The following is a 25553-nucleotide window of genomic DNA, read 5'->3' as shown; positions in this document are numbered from 1 at the left end:
ACAACCACACACAACCACACACACAACCACACACAACCACAGATAACCACACACAACCACACACACAACCACACAAAAAACCACACCCACAACCACACACAACCATACACAACCACACACAACCACACACACACAACCACACACAACCACACAAACAACCACACACAACCACACACACAACCACACACACACACAACCACACACACAACCACACACAACCACACACACAACCACACACAACCACACACAACCACACATACAACCACATACACATTCACCCACACACACAACCACACACACACAACCACACACACAACCACACAACCACAACCACACACACAACCACACACACAACCACACACACAACCACACACAACCACACCCACAACCACACAACCACACACATAAACACACACACACACAACCACACAACCACAACCACACACAACCACACACACAACCCCACACACAACCACAGACAACCACACACAACCACACACACACACACATTCACCCACACACACAACCACACACACACAACCACACACACAACCACACACACAACCACACACACACACACAACACACACAACCACCACATAACAACCACACACACAGAACCACACACACACGCCCCCACACAACTACACATACATGCACAACCACACAACCACACCCACAACCATACACACACAGCCCCAACCACACACACAACCACACACACAACCACAACTACACACACAACCAAACACCCACATACACAACCACACACACACAACCACACAAAAAACCACACCCACAACCACACACAACCATACACAACCACAACCACACACAACCACACACACAACCACACACAACCACAGATAACCACACACACAACCACACACACACAACCACACACACACAACCACACACAACCACACACAACACACACAACACACACAACCACCACATAACAACCACACACACATAACCACACACACACGCCCCCACACAACTACACATACATGCACAACCACACAACCACACCCACAACCATACACACACAGCCCCAACCACACACACAACCACACACACAACCACAACTACACACACAACCAAACACCCACATACACAACCACACACACACAACCGCACAAAAAACCACACCCACAACCACACACAACCATACACAACCACAACCACACACAACCACACACACAACCACACACAACCACAGATAACCACACACAACCACACACACAACCACACAAAAAACCACACCCACAACCACATACAACCATACACAACCACACACAACCACACACACACAACCACACACAACCACACAAACAACCACACACAACCACACACACAACCACACACACACACAACCACACACACAACCACACACAACCACACACAACCACACACAACCACACATACAACCACATACACATTCACCCACACACACAACCACACACACAACCACACACACAACCACACACACAACCACACAACCACAATCACACACACAACCACACACACAACCACACACACAACCACACACAACCACACCCACAACCACACAACCACACACATAAACACACACACACACAACCACACAACCACAACCACACACAACCACACACACAACCCCACACACAACCACAGACAACCACACACAACCACACACACACACACATTCACCCACACACACAACCACACACACACAACCACACACACAACCACACACACAACCACACACACACAACCACAGCCACACAACCACAGCCACACAACCACACACAGCCACACAACCACACACACAACCACACACACAACCACACACACCCAGACACAACCACACACACAACCACACACATAACCACACACACAACCACACACACAACCACACAAATAACCACACACACACCCACACAACAACACCCACACAACCACACCCACACAACCACACCCACACAACCACACCCACAACCACACACAACCACACACACACAACCACACACACACAACCACACAACCACACACAACCACACATACACAGCCACACACAATCACACACACCACACACAACTCACACAGCCACCAAACAACAACCACACACACATAACCACACACACACACTGTGAGAAGTTGGCCTGGTATATGATGCTCACTAGTTAAAGTGATCACCTTGTACCATGCCAAGCAACCCTTATGGTGTGGTTGTAAGTCAACCTTTTCGGACTAGCTGCCCTAGTGGTAGCGTAGGCTAAGCAGTCTTTGAGGCTAAACTCGTGAAGCGTGTTAAGCAAGCTGTTTTACCAATAGTAACCCCCTTTTATACCAATGAAAGGACACCACACAGATATATATTCAAAATATATATGTATTTATTTATCAAAGTAACCCCTAGTCTCTTTATGAGCACAGGAGCACAAATCGTCAAACAAGATTATCACAGAATACACAGAAGTTGCACTTTATATGGATAGGCCCTGGTGGCCACTCGAACCATATACTAAAATAGTGGTATAAGTACCACGAACAGAAAAGGGAAAAGGCCTAAGGCCTCTAGAATCGCTGGGCCTACAAGGAGCTAACGTCAGTTAGTGACCAGGAGGTCCACGGGTGGCGTGTGCAGAGCAAATAGTCACACGCGTGCTCCCATAGGTTTCAATGGGTGCGTAAAAAGTACAAAGTTACTGCAAAAGGAATCTTCCGGATGACCTAGGAACTTAAGATTTGGAACACAGGCACTAGAGATGTAATACTACACTTGGGCACAGGTGTGCCAGCTTTACCTCACCCACAGGAAGCGGGTGCATAGGCCTCGAAGTGCGTCGGGTTTCTTCTATCTGTTCCGTGGGGCCTGTAGACAAAAGTGCTGCAGGCGGTCGGTCGGGAAGAGATGCAGTGGATCCAAGAGTGGATCGGAGATGTTGAAGACCTGTAAGCAGAGGGGACAGTGTTCACAGTCACTAGCCAGTGACCAGCGTGGCACCAGGTGGGTACCAGGCGATGTCGGGTGCAAACAGGTGATGAGGGGTAGCTTGTCTCCGCAGCCACGTGGTCCCTGAAGGTCGACGACGTCCAGGAGTCGGCTCACGAGCTGTCCCACGCAGGCTCTCGCTGTCGGCGGTGTCGGCGACTTGATCGAAGCAAACAAGCCTTGGCAAAAGCAATTGCAGGAGGATTCGGAAATCAGCTGTTGGTTCTGACCAGCAAGGTCAGAGGGATTGCTCCTTTGGAGGGGAGCAAGGGCCAGTCTGGAGCAACCAGACCAGCGGTGTTTGTCGTAGATTTCGTCGCCAAGATGGCCACTAGCCAGCGGGCCAGCAACCGGTTAGGCGCGTCGAGTGGCAAAATGCAGAAGGGCCCCACGCAGATCGTGGAGATGCTGGAGGGCTCACCTTTGGTGCAGATGCTGCTCGAGGGTTGGGCTTCTCAGGACCCAAAGCACAACTTGGAGGGAGCCTCGGTTGTTGCACTGGTCAGCTTGTCGTAGTCGTTCCAAGATGGCTGGCTCCACGTGTCTCGGTGCCTCCACGGGTCTCCTCTTTGCAGGGACTGTGGATCGGGCGGTGAGAGGTCTGGAGGTCCAGGTCTCGTCAGTCTCTGGGCTCGGGCTCCGGCGGGAGGCGGCGGCAAAGCAGACGTTGATTCGCTGGATGGTGCTTGCGTTAGCAAGGTGGTCACTCCCTGACCACAGGGGAGATTGGCTTCAGTCCTCTGTGCAGCAGAGCGTCGAAGTTCCCGTCTTCTTCTTAGTTTTAAGTTGATTCCAGGATGTCTGAAGTCTTAGGACACAGCTCCTACCTTTATTCGGATTCTAGGGGCCGGACTACCTGCTAGGTCCCTCCCTATGGGTGGGACCAGGAAGGGGGGTGGTTACACCCCCAATCCTTTGTCCAGCTCGCCCCAGGCCCGGGACTGGTGTGCCCCAGGACCGGTTTGAACTGGCATATGCACCGAGGCTCCTTGTGAGCCACAGGCATGTCTGGTTTCTTTCAAGCCCTACCTGACCAATACACAAAATCCTGTCTGGGGTGGTGCATGCACCTCCCCTGGCAGGAAACCCTTTGTCCACACCTCCCAAGCTGGAAGGACTCCCAGCAGCAGGAGGGCAGACTTGTGTCTGTGGTGGCAGCATCCATTTTGTGGAGCTGAGGCTATGTCTGATTTTACCCGGGTTTCAGGTACTGTACATGTCGTGTCCCTCTAGAAGGGTGGAATGCTAACCCCGTCGCCAGAATTGGCGAGGGGTTAGTATTCCAATTCGTATGACACCTTACTCGACATGTTTTGATAAAGCCAAACCAAAGATAGCATTTAACCGCGAGGTTCATAATGCACTTAAGAGTATATGGTATGACGATATCTGGAAACAGTAGAAGGAAGTTGTTCCGACCACTGCAGACAGGCTCAGCTCATGCCAGAGCACCATCTCACATGGAACCAAGCACTCTGCCTTCAGGATTGTTAAGGCCTGCCATAGGAGTGACTTATAGGTTACCAGGTGTCCCATTTAAGTTTAGGTATAGGTATACTACACCTAAGTAAGAGGTGATTACACCAACTTACCCCAGCTGAGTGATCAGCCAGTTGTGTCAGATTGTTAGGCCAAGCCTGGGGTGGCATGATACATGCTGCAGCCCTTGGCAGGCCTTGGGTACACCAATGCCCTGGGTACCTAGTGTACACTGGTACAGGGGCTGACAGGGTGATCCACTTCCAATTGGTTATGCACCTAGGGTGCATAGTTTTAATTTAGTAGAGAGAACAGCAGGCTGGGGGTCTGATTGGCAGGCCCACAGCCTCAATATGTCAAAAACCAGTGAAGCAAAAAGCAAAAATTTGGGGTGACCATAGGATAGCAGACCCTACTCTCCTACACAACCCCCCCCCAAACGCTGGGACATTAAACTAGCCTTGACCAGTCTCGTCTTCATGTCCTAAGTGGAAGTACCTGGAGAGACCATCTGCATTCCCATGGTCAGTACCTGGCCGGTGCTCCACTGTAAAGTCCATCCCCTGTAGGGAAATGGACCACCTAAGCAGTTTGGGGTTTTCACCCTTCATCTGATTTAGCCACAAGAGGGGCTTATGGTCGGTCTGAATCTTGAAGTGAGTGCCAAACAAGTATGGCCTCAGCTTCTTCAGGGCCCACACCACAGCAAAGGCCTCCCTCTCAATAGCTGACCAATTCTTCTCTCTGGGGGTCAACCTTCTGCTAATAAAAGCAATGGGTTGGTCTTGACCATCTACATTAAGTTGTGACAGCACAGCTCCCACACCCAACTCAGAAGCATCTGTTTGGACAATAAACTCTTTGGAGTAGTCAGGACTTTTCAGGATAGGTGCAGAGCACATGGCCTCCTTCAGGTCATCAAATGCCTTTTGACAGCTTACTGTCCACTGAACCTTTTTGGGCATCTTCTTGGATGTCAGATCATTAAGAGGAGTCACAATGGACCCATAGTTCTTAACAAACTTCCTGTAATACCCAGTCAAGCCCAAGAAAGCTCGAACTTGAGTCTGGGTGGTTGGAGGGGACCAGTCCTTGATGGATTGTATCTTACTCTCCAGTGGTTGAACTTGGCCTCCACCTACAAGGTGGCCCAAATATACAACCTTACTCTGCCCTATCTGGCACTTAGTAGCCTTGATAGTGAGGCCTGCCCTTTGCAGAGCCTCAAGAGCCTTCTTCAGGTGGATCAGGTGATCCTCCCAGGTGGAACTAAAGACAGCAATGTCATCAAGATATGCTGCGCAAAAGTCATCCAACCCAGTAAGGACTTGGTTCACCAGCCTTTGGAAGGTGGCAGGTGCATTCTTCAGACCAAAGGGCATCACCACAAACTGATAATGCCCACCTGGGGTTGAGAATGCTGTTTTGGCCTTAGACTCCTCAGCTAACCTGATTTGCCAATAGCCAGCTGTCAAGTCAAATGTGCTCAAAAACTTTGCAGAAGCTAGTTTGTCTATGAGCTCATCTGCCCTTGGAATAGGGTGTGCATCTGTCCTGGTGACAGCATTGAGTCCTCTGTAATCCACACAGAACCTCATCTCTCTCTTGCCATCTTTGGTGTGAGGTTTGGGGACCAGAACCACTGGGCTAGCCCAGGGGCTCTCTGAGGGTTCAATGACACCTAATTCCAGCATCTTATGTACCTCAGCCTTTATACAGTCCCTGACGTGGTCAGGTTGTCTGTAAAGTTTGTTCTTTACAGGCAGACTGTCACCAGTGTCCACAACATGGGTACACCAGTCAGTTTGACTAGGTATCAAGGAAAACATATGTGAAAATGATTGTAGAACCTGTCTACATTCAGTCTGCTGATGGGCAGTGAGGTTGCCTCCAAGGGTCACTCCTTCAACTGAGCCATCTTCAGGGTTCTGAGACAACAGGTCTGGGAGAGGGTCACTCTCTTCCTCCTGTCCCTCATCTGTAGCCATGAGCAAGCCCATGTCTGCCCTGTCAACATATGCTTTAAGCCTGTTAACATGGAGTACCCTGTGGGGACTCCTGGGAGTTCCTAGGTCGACCAAGTAGGTGACCTCTCCCTTCTTTTCCAGGATTGTATGGGGTCCAGACCATTTGTCTTGGAGTGCTGCTGGGGCCACTGGCTCCAACACCCATACCTTCTGTCCTGGCTGAAACTCAACCAAGACAGCCTTTTGGTCATGCCAAGCTTTCTGTAAGGCCTGGCTTGCCTCAAGGTTTTTGGATGCCTTCTCCATATACTCAGCCATCCTGGAGCGGAGACCAAGTACATAGTCCACTATGTCTAGCTTAGGCTTTTTGAGAGGTAACTCCCATCCTTCCTTCACCAAACACAGTGGGCCTCTCACAGGGTGCCCAAACAACAATTCAAAGGGGCTGTAGCCAACTCCTTTTTGTGGGACCTCCCTGTAAGCAAACAGAAGGCAGGGTAGAAGGATATCCCATCTTCGCCTGAGCTTTTCAGGTAATCCTTTGATCATACCCTTTAGGGTCTTGTTGAATCTCTCAACAAGCCCATTGCATTGTGGGTGATAAGGGGTGGTGAACTTGTAGTTGACACCACATTCCTTCCACATAGCTGTCAAGTATCCTGACATAAAGTTGGTACCTCTGTCAGATACTACCTCCTTAGGAAACCCTACTCTGGAGAATACTCCCAGCAGGGCCCTGGCCACAACAGGTGCTGTAGTGGTCCTAAGGGGAATTGCCTCTGGATACCTGGTGGCATGATCCACTACCACCAGTATAAATCTGTGCCCAGATGCAGTGGGAGGATCCATGGGACCCACTATGTCTATTCCCACTCTTTCAAAGGGAACCCCCACCACAGGTAGTGGTATCAGGGGGGCCTTTGTTGTGCCACCTGATTTGCCACTGGCTTGGCAGGTAACACAGGAGCGACAAAACTCCTTTGTATCTTCATTCATATGGGGCCAGTGAAAGTGAGGGACAAGCCTGTCCCAAGTCTTGTTCTGGCCTAAGTGTCCTGCTAAAGGAATATCATGGGCCAAGGTAAGAAGGAAGCCCCTAAATTGCAGAGGTATAACCAACCTCCTGGTTGCACCAGGCTTGGGGTCTCTAGCCTCTGAATAAAGGAGCCCTTCATCCCAATACACTTTATGGGTACCTTGAGCATTCCCAGCAGCCTCAGCAGCAGCCAGCTGTCTGAGGGGTTCAAGAGAGGGACAGGATAACTGAGCCTGCCTCAAGTCAGCCCTTGAAGGTCCCCCTGTCCCCAGAAACTCAACCTGATCAGGTTCAAGCTCTTCAGGGACAGTTCCTTCAGGGTCCTCTAGATCAGCTTCCTGGGAAGGCTGATCATCACTCTGAGGCAGGGGGGAAGGCACAGCCTTGACCCTCCTGTTCTTCTTCTTGGTAGGTGCTTGGTCCATTGTTCCAGGATCCAAGACCTGAGGTTCAGTGAGGCACTTTTTGGCCTGTGACCTGGTCACAGCAAGGACATGTGATGATATACCTAACATCTCTGCATGAGTCCTGTACTCCACTTCTGACCATAGAGAACTCTCTAGGTCATTGCCCAACAAACATTCTACTGGGAGGTCTGCACTAACCACAACCCTTTTGAGGCCAGTTACCCCTCCCCATGAGAAGTTAACAACTGCCACACTGTGTGAAGTAGTGGCATTGCTGGCATTGGTCACCAGGTAGTTCTCACCTGGTATGTACTGTCCAGGGTCCACAAAGCCTGGTGTCACCATAGTGACACTGGCACATGTGTCCCTGTAGGCTTGAGCCACTTTGTCATTAATTAAAGGAGTCTGTCTGTACTTGCCCAGGTTACTGGGGCTCACAGTCAGGGACAAATCAATGTCCCCATCACAGATCAAGACTGCCTGTGTAAGGGTTCTGTCTAAGTCAGAATCTCCTTCAGTTCCCATAGTGATTCCCACTACACCCTTTGTCTGGGGACCAACACTGCTAACAGTAGTACTGGGAGCAGGTGCCTTAGGGGCAACAGTGTTGGGGGCTCCACCCTTTTTGCAATCACTAGTCCAGTGAGTTGTATTTTTACAATGATTGCACCAGGGTTTCTTCTGACCTTCTTTCTTCTTCTTGGACTGTTGGGACCCACCCTCCTTAGCAGTAGTTTGGGGCCCTGTTGAAGACTTCTGGTCTTTAGGTTTCTGATCTCCACCCTTTTGGTCTGTTTTCTTCTGATCACCCCCTTGGCCCTGGTTCTGGTTCTTTTGCTTAACCCTGGTTCTGACCCATTTGTCTGCCTTCTTTCCCAATTCTTGGGGAGAGGTCAGATCAGAGTCAACCAAGTGTTGATGCAGTTGCTGGTTTTGACAGTTATTTAAAATCTGTTCTCTCATCATCAAATTATACAATCCTGTAAAATCAGATACCTTACTTCCCAGCAACCAACCCTCCAAAGCCTTAGTGGCACATTCAATGTATTCAGACCAGTCCTGAGTCTGTGTCTTTTGGGTGTCTCTGAACATTAACCTGTACTGCTCAGTGGTTAAGCCTAACCCATCAACTAGAACACTCTTCAGGACTCTGTAGTTTCTGACATCCTCTTCTCTAACAGTGAGGAGTCTGTCTCTGCCTCTTCCTTCAAAGGAGAGCCAGAGGATTGCTGCCCACTGATCTTCAGGAACCTGCTGTACTTTGCAGGCTCTCTCAAGAGCAGTTATCCACTTGTGGATGTCATCCCCACTTTTGTAGGGGGGCACAACCTTAGACAGGTTTCTATTGTCGAAAACCCTATCTTTGTCCTTAGGGACAATGCTGCCACCAGTGGGTATAGACCCACTCTCTTTATGCTGTCTAGCCTTGCTAAGTTTCTCTTCCATCAGGGCTACTTCTAGCTCCTGCTTCCTGATCCTCAGCTGGGCCTCTTGCATCTTGGCCTCATGTTCCCTCCTCTGAGGGGTGGTCATCCTTCTCCTGGAGTGACCTTGAGAGCCTCTAGAGCCATGGGAAGCATTGGAGTCACCTGAGCGATTCCTTTGCCTTCCAAGCCCTGTGTTAAGTCCACTGGGGAGATCCAGTGGGTTGAACCCACTGTCAGTCCCCAATAGCCTTGGTTTAGCTGGGCCAAGTATAATACTTGGCACTGGGCTAGTTCTCCCTTCATCCTCACTACTGTCAGTATCCTTTTCACTCTCATCCTCTGTGGTAGGCATCCCATCTAAGGGGTGACTATTGGGAAGGGGTACTTCAGTGGCATCTTTAGAAGGGGGGCCTCCTGTTCCTGTCCCTAAGGGGGCTAACTGGGAAGCTTTCTTGAGTGCTCTCTGATTCTCATCATTCTGTAAGAGCTCTCTGAGCTCAGCAGAGTTTGGGTTCTTGGGCTGTTTAAGGCCTCTAAGAGTTGCCAAATGCCTGAGCTCATTCTGATTAAGGGTAGCAAAGCTGGATGGTGCCCTCTGGGGGTCACTCTCAACAGAGATGGGTACAGTGGACCCCTCTGCCCCGGCCATTGCTCTTAAGTGTGGGTGGATGTGTTGCAATCTACCTACACTTGGGTTTACCTACTAAACCTATCTAGTAGTTGTAGTCAGGGTGTGCTACTCCCTTTGCTCTACAACAACTAAGTTCAGTAGAACTTAAGTATATCTAATCTTGTTTTATATGTACCTACAGGTACCTATGTGATCTTTCAATTGGTAACCAAGAGATTACAATGGTAAAACACAGCAAGCTCAAATCCAACCGCTGCTCACCAATGTGAGAAGTTGGCCTGGTATATGATGCTCACTAGTTAAAGTGATCACCTTGTACCATGCCAAGCAACCCTTATGGTGTGGTTGTAAGTCAACCTTTTCGGACTAGCTGCCCTAGTGGTAGCGTAGGCTAAGCAGTCTTTGAGGCTAAACTCGTGAAGCGTGTTAAGCAAGCTGTTTTACCAATAGTAACCCCCTTTTATACCAATGAAAGGACACCACACAGATATATATTCAAAATATATATGTATTTATTTATCAAAGTAACCCCTAGTCTCTTTATGAGCACAGGAGCACAAATCGTCAAACAAGATTATCACAGAATACACAGAAGTTGCACTTTATATGGATAGGCCCTGGTGGCCACTCGAACCATATACTAAAATAGTGGTATAAGTACCACGAACAGAAAAGGGAAAAGGCCTAAGGCCTCTAGAATCGCTGGGCCTACAAGGAGCTAACGTCAGTTAGTGACCAGGAGGTCCACGGGTGGCGTGTGCAGAGCAAATAGTCACACGCGTGCTCCCATAGGTTTCAATGGGTGCGTAAAAAGTACAAAGTTACTGCAAAAGGAATCTTCCGGATGACCTAGGAACTTAAGATTTGGAACACAGGCACTAGAGATGTAATACTACACTTGGGCACAGGTGTGCCAGCTTTACCTCACCCACAGGAAGCGGGTGCATAGGCCTCGAAGTGCGTCGGGTTTCTTCTATCTGTTCCGTGGGGCCTGTAGACAAAAGTGCTGCAGGCGGTCGGTCGGGAAGAGATGCAGTGGATCCAAGAGTGGATCGGAGATGTTGAAGACCTGTAAGCAGAGGGGACAGTGTTCACAGTCACTAGCCAGTGACCAGCGTGGCACCAGGTGGGTACCAGGCGATGTCGGGTGCAAACAGGTGATGAGGGGTAGCTTGTCTCCGCAGCCACGTGGTCCCTGAAGGTCGACGACGTCCAGGAGTCGGCTCACGAGCTGTCCCACGCAGGCTCTCGCTGTCGGCGGTGTCGGCGACTTGATCGAAGCAAACAAGCCTTGGCAAAAGCAATTGCAGGAGGATTCGGAAATCAGCTGTTGGTTCTGACCAGCAAGGTCAGAGGGATTGCTCCTTTGGAGGGGAGCAAGGGCCAGTCTGGAGCAACCAGACCAGCGGTGTTTGTCGTAGATTTCGTCGCCAAGATGGCCACTAGCCAGCGGGCCAGCAACCGGTTAGGCGCGTCGAGTGGCAAAATGCAGAAGGGCCCCACGCAGATCGTGGAGATGCTGGAGGGCTCACCTTTGGTGCAGATGCTGCTCGAGGGTTGGGCTTCTCAGGACCCAAAGCACAACTTGGAGGGAGCCTCGGTTGTTGCACTGGTCAGCTTGTCGTAGTCGTTCCAAGATGGCTGGCTCCACGTGTCTCGGTGCCTCCACGGGTCTCCTCTTTGCAGGGACTGTGGATCGGGCGGTGAGAGGTCTGGAGGTCCAGGTCTCGTCAGTCTCTGGGCTCGGGCTCCGGCGGGAGGCGGCGGCAAAGCAGACGTTGATTCGCTGGATGGTGCTTGCGTTAGCAAGGTGGTCACTCCCTGACCACAGGGGAGATTGGCTTCAGTCCTCTGTGCAGCAGAGCGTCGAAGTTCCCGTCTTCTTCTTAGTTTTAAGTTGATTCCAGGATGTCTGAAGTCTTAGGACACAGCTCCTACCTTTATTCGGATTCTAGGGGCCGGACTACCTGCTAGGTCCCTCCCTATGGGTGGGACCAGGAAGGGGGGTGGTTACACCCCCAATCCTTTGTCCAGCTCGCCCCAGGCCCGGGACTGGTGTGCCCCAGGACCGGTTTGAACTGGCATATGCACCGAGGCTCCTTGTGAGCCACAGGCATGTCTGGTTTCTTTCAAGCCCTACCTGACCAATACACAAAATCCTGTCTGGGGTGGTGCATGCACCTCCCCTGGCAGGAAACCCTTTGTCCACACCTCCCAAGCTGGAAGGACTCCCAGCAGCAGGAGGGCAGACTTGTGTCTGTGGTGGCAGCATCCATTTTGTGGAGCTGAGGCTATGTCTGATTTTACCCGGGTTTCAGGTACTGTACATGTCGTGTCCCTCTAGAAGGGTGGAATGCTAACCCCGTCGCCAGAATTGGCGAGGGGTTAGTATTCCAATTCGTATGACACCTTACTCGACATGTTTTGATAAAGCCAAACCAAAGATAGCATTTAACCGCGAGGTTCATAATGCACTTAAGAGTATATGGTATGACGATATCTGGAAACAGTAGAAGGAAGTTGTTCCGACCACTGCAGACAGGCTCAGCTCATGCCAGAGCACCATCTCACATGGAACCAAGCACTCTGCCTTCAGGATTGTTAAGGCCTGCCATAGGAGTGACTTATAGGTTACCAGGTGTCCCATTTAAGTTTAGGTATAGGTATACTACACCTAAGTAAGAGGTGATTACACCAACTTACCCCAGCTGAGTGATCAGCCAGTTGTGTCAGATTGTTAGGCCAAGCCTGGGGTGGCATGATACATGCTGCAGCCCTTGGCAGGCCTTGGGTACACCAATGCCCTGGGTACCTAGTGTACACTGGTACAGGGGCTGACAGGGTGATCCACTTCCAATTGGTTATGCACCTAGGGTGCATAGTTTTAATTTAGTAGAGAGAACAGCAGGCTGGGGGTCTGATTGGCAGGCCCACAGCCTCAATATGTCAAAAACCAGTGAAGCAAAAAGCAAAAATTTGGGGTGACCATAGGATAGCAGACCCTACTCTCCTACACACACCCATATATAACTATACACACGTACAACCACACAACCACACCCACAACCACACACACAACTCCAACCACACACACAACCACAACTACACACACAACCAAACACACACATCCACAAATGCACACAACCACACACACACAACCATACAAAAAACCACACCCACAACCACACACAACCACGCCCACAACCACAACCACACACAACCACAACCACACACAACCACACACAACCACACACAACCACACACAACCACATACAACCACACACACAACCACACACACAACCACCCACCCACAACCACACCCACAACCGCACCCACAACCAACCACACACAAACAACCACACACAAACAACCACACACAAACAACCACACACACAACCACACACACAACCACAGATACAACCCCACACACACAACCACACACACAACCACACACAAACACAACCCCCCACACACACACACGTACAACCACACGTACAACCACACACACAACCCCAACCACACACACACACAACCACACACACAATCACAACTACACACACAACCACATCCACACACATAACCACACACACAGCCACACACAGAGCCACACACACAGCCACACACACAGCCACACACAAACAACCACACACAGACAACCACACATACAACCACACACACAACCACACCCACAACCACACCCACACCCACAGCCACACACAACCACAGCCAACCATACACACAACCACACACACAACCACACACACAACCACACAAATAACCACACACACAACCACACCCACAGCCACACACACAACCACACACACAACCACACACACACAACCACACACACACAACCACACACAACCACAACCACACACACAACCATACACACACAACCACACACACACACAACCACACACACACAACCACACACCACACACACAACTACACACACCTACAACCACACCCACAACCACAACCACACCCACACATATACCCACAACCACACACACCCACAACCACACACACATATACAACCACACACACAACCACCCACACACACACCCACACACACACCCACACACACGCACAACTACACACACAACCACACACACAACCACAACCACACACACAACCACAAACACAACCACACAAACACACACAACCACACACACAACCACACAAACAACCACACCCACAACCACAACCACACCCACAGCCACACACACAACCACACAAACCACAGCCAACCATACACACAACCACACACCCAACCACATACACAACCACACAAATAACCACACACACACAACCACACCCACAGCCACACACAACCACACACACACAACCACCCACAACCACAACCACACACACACAACCACACACCCACAACCACACACACACACAACCACACCCACAACTGCACCCACACACAACCACACACAAACAACCACACACACACAACCACAACCACACACACAACCACAACCACACACACAACCACAAACACAACCACACACACAAACACACACAACCACACACAACCACACACACACACACAACCACACAAACACAACCACACAAATAACCACACCCACGACCACACCCACAACCACACAAATAACCACACCCACAACCACACCCACAACCACACCCACAACCACACCCACAGCCACACACACCCACAGCCAACCACACACACAACCACACACATAACCACACAAATAACCACACACACAACCACACCCACAGCCACGCACAACCACACACAACCACAACCACACACACACAACCACACACACACAACCACACACAACCACACACACACAACCACACACACACACAACCACACACACACACGCAACCACACACACAACCACCCACACACACACCCACACCCACACACACGCACAACTACACACACAACCACACACACAACCACACACAACCACAACCACACACACAACCACAAACACAACCACACAAACACACACAACCACACACACAACCACACAAACAACCACACCCACAACCACAACCACACCCACAGCCACACACACAACCACACAAACCACAGCCAACCATACACACAACCACACACCCAACCACATACACAACCACACAAATAACCACACACACACAACCACACCCACAGCCACACACAACCACACACACACAACCACCCACAACCACAACCACACACACACAACCACACACCCACACACCCACAACCACACACACACACAACCACACCCACAACTGCACCCACACACAACCACACACAAACAACCACACACACACAACCACAACCACACACACAACCACAACCACACACACAACCACACACACCAACACACACAACCACACACACACACAACCACACAAACACAACCACACAAATAACCACACCCACGACCACACCCACAACCACACAAATACCCACAACCACACCCACAACCACACCCACAACCACACCCACAACCACACCCACAGCCACACACACCCACAGCCAACCACACACACAACCACACACATAACCACACAAATAACCACACACAACCACACCCACAGCCACGCACAACCACATACAACCACAACCACACACACACAACCACACACACACAACCACATATAACCACACACACACAACCACACACAAACAACTACACACACACAACCACACACACACAACCACACACACAACCACACCTACAACCACACATACACCACACACACACAACCACACACACACACAACCACAACCACACCCACCCACAACCACACACACCCACAACCACACACACATACAACCACACACCCACACACCCACACACACACAACCACACACATACAACCACACACACAACCACACACACAACCACACAAACACACACAACCACACATACAACCACACAAACAACCACACCCACAACCACACCCATAACCACACCCACACACAACCACAGCCAACCACACACCCACAACCATACACACCCACAACCACACACACCCACAACCACACACACCCACATCCACACACACCCACAACCACACACACCCACATCCACACACACACAACCACCCACACAACCACCCACCCACACACACACATCCACACACACATCCACACACACATCCACACCCACAGCCACAGCCACACCCACAACCACACACACAACCACACATACACACAACCACACACACACACAACCCACCACACAAACAACCACACCCACAACCACACACACAACCACACACACACAACCAGACACACAACCAGACACACAACCAGACACGCACAGCCAGACACACACAACCACACACACACAACCACACACACACAACCACACACACACAACCAGACACACACCCACACACACAACCACACACACACAACCACCCACCACCACACCCACAACTGCACCCACACACAACCACACACAAACAACCACACACAAACAACCACACACACACAACCACAAACACAACCACACACACAAACACACACAACCACACACAACCACACACCCACAACCACACAAATAACCACACCCACACACCCACAACCACACCCACACCCACAACCACACACACAACCATACACAAACACAACCACGCACACACACAACCACACCCACAACCACAACCACACATACAACCACACAAATAACCACACCCACAACCACACCCACACCCACAGCCACACACAACCACAGCCAACCATACACACAACCACACACACAACCACACACACAACCACACAAATAACCACACACACAACCACACCCACAGCCACACACACAACCACACACACAACCACACACACAACCACCCACACACACACCCACACACACACACACATGCACAATTACACACACAACCACACACACAACCACACACACAACCACAACCACACACACAACCACAAACACAAACACACACAACCACACACACAACCACACAAACAACCACACCCACAACCACAACCACACCCACAGCCACACACACAACCACACAAACCACAGCCAACCATACACACAACCACACACCCAACCACATACACAACCACACAAATAACCACACACACACAACCACACCCACAGCCACACACAACCACACACACACAACCACCCACAACCACAACCACACACACACAACCACACACCCACAACCACACACACACACAACCACACCCACAACTGCACCCACACACAACCACACACAAACAACCACACACACACAACCACAACCACACACACAACCACAACCACACACACAACCACACACACAAACACTCACAACCACACACACACACAACCACACAAACACAACCACACAAATACCCACACCCACGACCACACCCACAACCACACAAATAACCACACCCACAACCACACCCACAACCACACCCACAACCACACCCACACCCACAACCACACCCACAGCCACACACACCCACAGCCAACCACACACACAACCACACACATAACCACACAAATAACCACACACACAACCACCCACACACACACCCACACACACACACACACATGCACAATTACACACACAACCACACACACAACCACACACACAACCACACACACAACCACAAACACAAACACACACAACCACACACACAACCACACAAACAACCACACCCACAACCACAACCACACCCACAGCCACACACACAACCACACAAACCACAGCCAACCATACACACAACCACACACCCAACCACATACACAACCACACAAATAACCACACACACACAACCACACCCACAGCCACACACAACCACACACACACAACCACCCACAACCACAACCACACACACATAACCACACACCCACAACCACACACACACACAACCACACCCACAACTGCACCCACACACAACCACACACAAACAACCACACACACACAACCACAACCACACACACAACCACAACCACACACACAACCACAAACACAACCACACACACAAACACACACAACCACACACAACCACACACAACCACACACACACACAACCACACAAACACAACCAAACAAATAACCACACCCACGACCACACCCACAACCACACAAATAACCACACCCACAACCACACCCACAACCACACCCACAACCACACCCACACCCACACCCACACACACCCACAGCCAACCACAAACACAACCACACACACAACCACACACATAACCACACAAATAACCACACACACAACCACACACACAGCCACGCACAACCACACACAACCACAACCACACACACACAACCACACACACACAACCACACACAACCACACACACACACAACCACACACACACAACCACACACACACACACAACCACACACACAACCACACACAAACAACTACACACACACAACCACACACACACAACCACACCTACAACCACACCTACAACCACACATACACCACACACACACAACCACACACACCTACAACCACACACACCCACAACCACACACACCCACAACCACACACACCCACAACCACACACACCCACAACCACACACACATACAACCACACACCCACACACACACACAACCACACACACACACACACACACACAACCACACACACACAACCACACACACAACCACACACACACAACCACACACACAACCACACACACAACCACAAACACAACCACACAAACACACACAACCACACATACAACCACACAAACAACCACACCCACAACCACATCCACACACAACCACAGCCAACCACACACCCACAACCACACACACCCACAACCACACACACCCACAACCACACACACCCACATCCACACACACCCACAACCACACACACCCACATCCACACACACACAACCACCCACACAACCACCCACCCACACACACCCACACACACACATCCACACACACATCCACACACACACATCTACACCCACAACCACACCCACAACCACACACACAACCACACACACAACCACACACACACAACCACCCACACACAACCACACCCACAACCACACACAACCACACACAACCACACACACACAACCACACACACACACAACCACACACACGACCACACACACACACACAGCCACACACAACCAACCACACACAACCAACCACACACACACACAACCACACACACACACACACACACAACCAACCATACACAACCAACCACACACACACAACCACACACACACACAACCACACACAACCAACCACAAACAACCAACCACACACAACCACACACACACAACCACACACACATAACCATACACACACAACCACACACACAACCACACACCCACAACCACACACACACCTACAACCACACACACACCCACACCCATACACACAACCACCCACACCCACACACACCCACACACCCACCCACACACAACCACACACACAACCACACACACAACCACCTACCCACAACCACACCCACAACCACACACAACCACAACTACACACAACCACAAGCACACACAACCACACACACAAATGACCACACCCACAACCACAACCACACCAACAACGACACCCACAGCCACACACACAACCACACACAACCACACACACAACCACACACACACACAACCACACACACACAACCAGACACACAACCAGACACACAACCACACACACAACCACCCACCACCACACCCACAACTGCACCCACACACAAACAACCACACACAAACAACCACACACACACAACCACACAAACACAACCACAACCACACATACAACCACAAACACAACCACACACACAAACACACACAACCACACACAACCACACACAACCACACACACAACCACACACACACAACCACACAAATAACCACACCCACACACCCACAACCACACCCACAGCCACACACAACCACAGCCAACCACACACACAACCACACACACAACCACACACACAACCACACAAATAACCACACACACAACCACACCCACAGCCACACACACAACCACACACACAACCACACACACACACGACCACACACATACACAACCACACCCACAACATCAACCACACATACAACCATACAAATAACCACACCCACACAACCACAACCACACCCACCCACAACCACACCCACAACCACACCCACAGCCACACACAACCACAGCCAACCACACACACAACCACACACACAACCACACATACAACCACACCCACAGCCACACACACAACCACACATACAACCACACACACCACATACACACAACCACACTCACCTACAACCACACCCACAACCACAACCACACCCACACACATACCCACAACCACACACACCCACAACCACACACACATATACAACCACACACACAACCACCCACACACACACCCACACCCACACACACACACACACACCCATACACAACCACTGTGAGAAGTTGGCCTGGTATATGCTGCTCACTAGTTAAAGTGATCACCTTGTACCATGCCAAGCAACCCTTATGGTGTGGTTGTAAGTCAACCTTTTCGGACTAGCTGCCCTAGTGGTAGCGTAGGCTAAGCAGTCTTTGAGGCTAAACTCGTGATGCGTGTTAAGCCAGCTGTTTTACCAAATGCAACCCCCTTTTATACCAATGAAAGGACACCACACAGATATATATTCAAAATATATATGTATTTATTTATCAAAGTAACCCCTAGTCTCTTTATGAGCACAGGAGCACGAATCGTCAAACAAGATTATCACAGAATACACAGAAGTTGCACTTTATATGGATAGGCCCTGGTGGCCACTCGAACCATATACTAAAATAGTGGTATAAGTACCACGAACAGAAAAGGGAAAAGGCCTAGGGCCTCTAGAATCGCTGGGCCTACAAGGAGCTAACGTCAGTTAGTGACCAGGAGGTCCACGGGTGGCGTGTGCAGAGCAAATAGTCACACGCGTGCTCCCATAGGTTTCAATGGGTGCGTAAAAAGTACAAAGTTACTGCAAAAGGAATCTTCCGGATGACCTAGGAACTTAAGATTTGGAACACAGGCACTAGAGATGTATTACTACACATGGGCACCGGAGTACCAGCTTTACCTCACCCACAGGAAGCGGGTGCATAGGCCTCAAAGTGCGTCGGGTTTCTTCTATCTGTTCCGTTGAGCCTGGGACAAAGATGCTGCAGGCGGTCGGTCCGGGAGAGATGCAGTGGACCCAAGAGTGGATCGGAGATGTTGAAGACCTGTAAGCAGAGGGGACAGTGTTCACAGTCACTAGCCAGTGACCAGCGTGGCACCAGGTGGGTACCAGGCGATGTCGGGTGCAAACAGGTGATGAGGGGTAGCTTGTCTCCGCAGCCACGTGGTCCCTGAAGGTCGACGACGTCCAGGAGTCGGCTCACGAGCTGTCCCACGCAGGCTCTCGCTGTCGGCGGTGTTGGCGACTTGATCGAAGCAAACAAGCCTTGGCAAAAGCAATTGCAGGAGGATTCGGAAATCAGCTGTTGGTTCTGACCAGCAAGGTCAGAGGGATTGCTCCTTTGGAGGGGAGCAAGGGCCAGTCTGGAGCAACCAGACCAGCGGTGTTTGTCGTAGATTTCGTCGCCAAGATGGCCACTAGCCAGCGGGCCAGCAACCGGTTAGGCGCGTCGAGTGGCAAAATGCAGAAGGGCCCCACGCAGATCGTGGAGATGCTGGAGGGCTCACCTTTGGTGCAGATGCTGCTCGAGGGTTGGGCTTCTCAGGACCCAAAGCACAACTTGGAGGGAGCCTCGGTTGTTGCACTTGTCAGCTTGTCGTAGTCGTTCCAAGATGGCTGGCTCCACGTGTCTCGGTGCCTCCACGGGTCTCCTCTTTTCAGGGACTGTGGATCGGGCGGTGAGAGGTCTGGAGGTCCAGGTCTTGTCAGTCTCTGGGCTCGGGCTCCGGCGGGAGGCGGCGGCAAAGCAGACGGTGATTCGCTGGATGGTGCTTGCGTTAGCAAGGTGGTCACTCCCTGACCACAGGGGAGATTTTCTTCAGTCTTCTGTGCAGCAGAATGTCGAAGTTCCCGTCTTCTTCTTAGTTTCAAGTTGATTCCAGGATGTCTGAAGTCCTAGGACACAGCTCCTACCTTTATTCGGATTCTAGGGGCCGGACTACCTGCGAGGTCCCTCCCTATGGGTGGGACCAGGAAGGGGGGTGGTTACACCCCCAATCCTTTGTCCAGCTCGCCCCAGGCCCGGGACTGGTGTGCCCCAGGACCGGTTTGAACTGGCATATGCACCGAGGCTCCTTGTGAGCCACAGGCATGTCTGGTTTCTTTCAAGCCCTACCTGACCAATACACAAAATCCTGTCTGGGGTGGTGCACGCACCTCCCCTGGCAGGAAACCCTTTGTCCACACCTCCCAAGCTGGAAGGACTCCCAGCAGCAGGAGGGCAGACTTGTGTCTGTGGTGGCAGCATCCATTTTGTGGAGCTGAGGCTATGTCTGATTTTACCCGGGTTTCAGGTACTGTACATGTCGTGTCCCTCTAGAAGGGTGGAATGCTAACCCCGTCGCCAGAATTGGCGAGGGGTTTGTATTCCAATTCGTATGACACCTTACTCGACATGTTTTGATAAAGCCAAACCAAAGATAGCATTTAACCGCGAGGTTCATAATGCACTTAAGAGTATATGGTATGACGATATCTGGAAACAGTAGAGGGAAGTTGTTCCGACCACTGCAGACAGGCTCAGCTCATGCCAGAGCACCATCTCACATGGAACCAAGCACTCTGCCTTCAGGATTGTTAAGGCCTGCCATAGGAGTGACTTATAGGTTACCAGGTGTCCCATTTAAGGTTAGGTATAGGTATACTACCCCTAAGTAAGAGGTGATTACACCAACTTACCCCAGCTGAGTGATCAGCCAGTTGTGTCAAATCGTTAGGCCAAGCCTGGGGTGGCATAATACATGCTGCAGTCCTTGGCAGGCCTTGGGTACACCAATGCCCTGGGTACCTAGTGTACACTGGTACAGGGGCTGACAGGGTGATCCACTTCCAATCGGTTATGCACCTAGGGTGCATAGTTTTAATTTAGTAGAGAGAACAGCAGGCTGGGGGTCTGATTGGCAGGCCCACAGCCTCAATATGTCAAAAACCAGTGAAGCAAAAAAGCAAAAATTTGGGGTGACCATAGGATAGCAGACCCTACTCTCCTACAACCACACACACAACCACACACACAACCACACACACAACCACACACACAACCACAACCACAAACACAACCACACAAACACACACAACCACACACACAACCACACAAACAACCACACCCACAACCACAGCCACACACACAACCACACACAACCACAGCCAACCATACACACAACCACACACACAACCACACACACAACCACATACACAACCACACAAATAACCACACACACACAACCACACCCACATCCACACACAACCACACACACACAACCACCCACAACCACAACCACATACACACAACCACACACACACAACCACACACACACACAACCACACACACACACAACCACACCCACAACCGCACCCACACACAACCACACATAAACAACCACAGACACACAACCACACACACAACCACAACCACACACAACCACACACACAACCACAAACACAACCACACACACAAACACACACAAACACACACAACCACACACACACACAACCACACACACACAACCACACAAATAACCACACCCACAACCACACCCACAACCACACAAATAACCACACCCACAACCATACCCACAACCACACCCACAGCCACACACAACCATAGCCAACCACACACACAACCACACACACAACCACACACATAACCACACAAATAACCATACACAACCACAACCACACACACACAACCACACACAACCACACACACACACAACCACACACACACACACAACCACACACACACACACAACCACACCTACAACCACACACACACCACACACAACCACACACACCTACAACCACACCCACAACCACACAAACACACACAACCACACACACAACACACACACAACCACACAAACAACCACACCCACAACCACACCCACAACCAGACCCACAACCACACCCCCACCACACACACAACCACACCCACAACCACACACAATCACACACACAACCACACACACAACCACACACACAACCATACACACAACCACACAAATAACCACACACACAACCACACCCACAGCCACACACAACCACACACACACAACCACACACAACCACAACCACACACACACAACCACACACACACAACCACTCAAACACAACCACACACACACAACCACAACCACACACACACACACAACGACACCCACAACCGCACCCACACACAACCACACACAACCACACACACACAACCACACACACAACCACACACACACAACCACACCCACACACACAACCACAAACACAACCACACACACAAACACACACAACCACACACAACCACACAAATAACCACACCCACAATCACACACAACCACACCCACAACCACACCCACAGCCACACACAACCACACACAACCACACACACAACCACACACACAACCACACCCACAGCCACACACACAACCACACACTCACAACCACACACAACCACACATACACAACCACACACAACCACACACACACACAACAACACACACAACCACACCTACATCCACACACACCACACACAACCACACACACCTACAACCACATCCACAACCACACCCACACACACCCCCACAACCACACACCCCCACAACCACACACGCATACAACCACACACACAACCACCCACACACACACCCACACACCCACACACACACACCCACACACATACCCACACACAAAACCACACACACAACCACACACACACAACCACACACACACAACCACACACACAACCACACACACACAACCACAACCACACCCACAACCACACCCACAACCACACACACAACCACACACACAACCACACCCACAGCCACACACACAACCACACCTACAACCACACACCACACACACACACAACCACACACACAACCACACACACAACCACACACACCGCACACACACAACCACACACACACACCCACACACACCCACAACCACACACACCCACAACCATACACACCCAAAACCACACACACCCACAACCACACACTCACACAACCACACACACACACACCCACACACACAACCACACATACAACCACACACACACACAACCACACACACAACCACACACACACAACCATACACACACAACCACACACACACACAACCACCCATACAACCACCCACACAACCACACCCACAACGACCCACACAACCACACCCACACACCCACACACACACCCACACACACACACACACACACAACCACACACACAACCACACACACACAACCACACACACACAACCACACACACACAACCACACACACGCAACCACACACACGCAATCACACACACGCAACCACACATGCAACCCCACACACGCAACCACACACGCAACCACACAATCACACACACACACAACCACACACACAAACACACACAACCACACACACACACAACCACACACACACACAACCACACACACACACATCACACACACATCACACAC

Source organism: Triturus cristatus, chromosome 1_1 (genome assembly GCF_964204655.1).
Source record: "Triturus cristatus chromosome 1_1, aTriCri1.1, whole genome shotgun sequence".
Classification (NCBI taxonomy): Eukaryota; Metazoa; Chordata; class Amphibia; order Caudata; family Salamandridae; genus Triturus; species Triturus cristatus.
Note: the sequence above shows the minus strand (reverse complement) of the source record.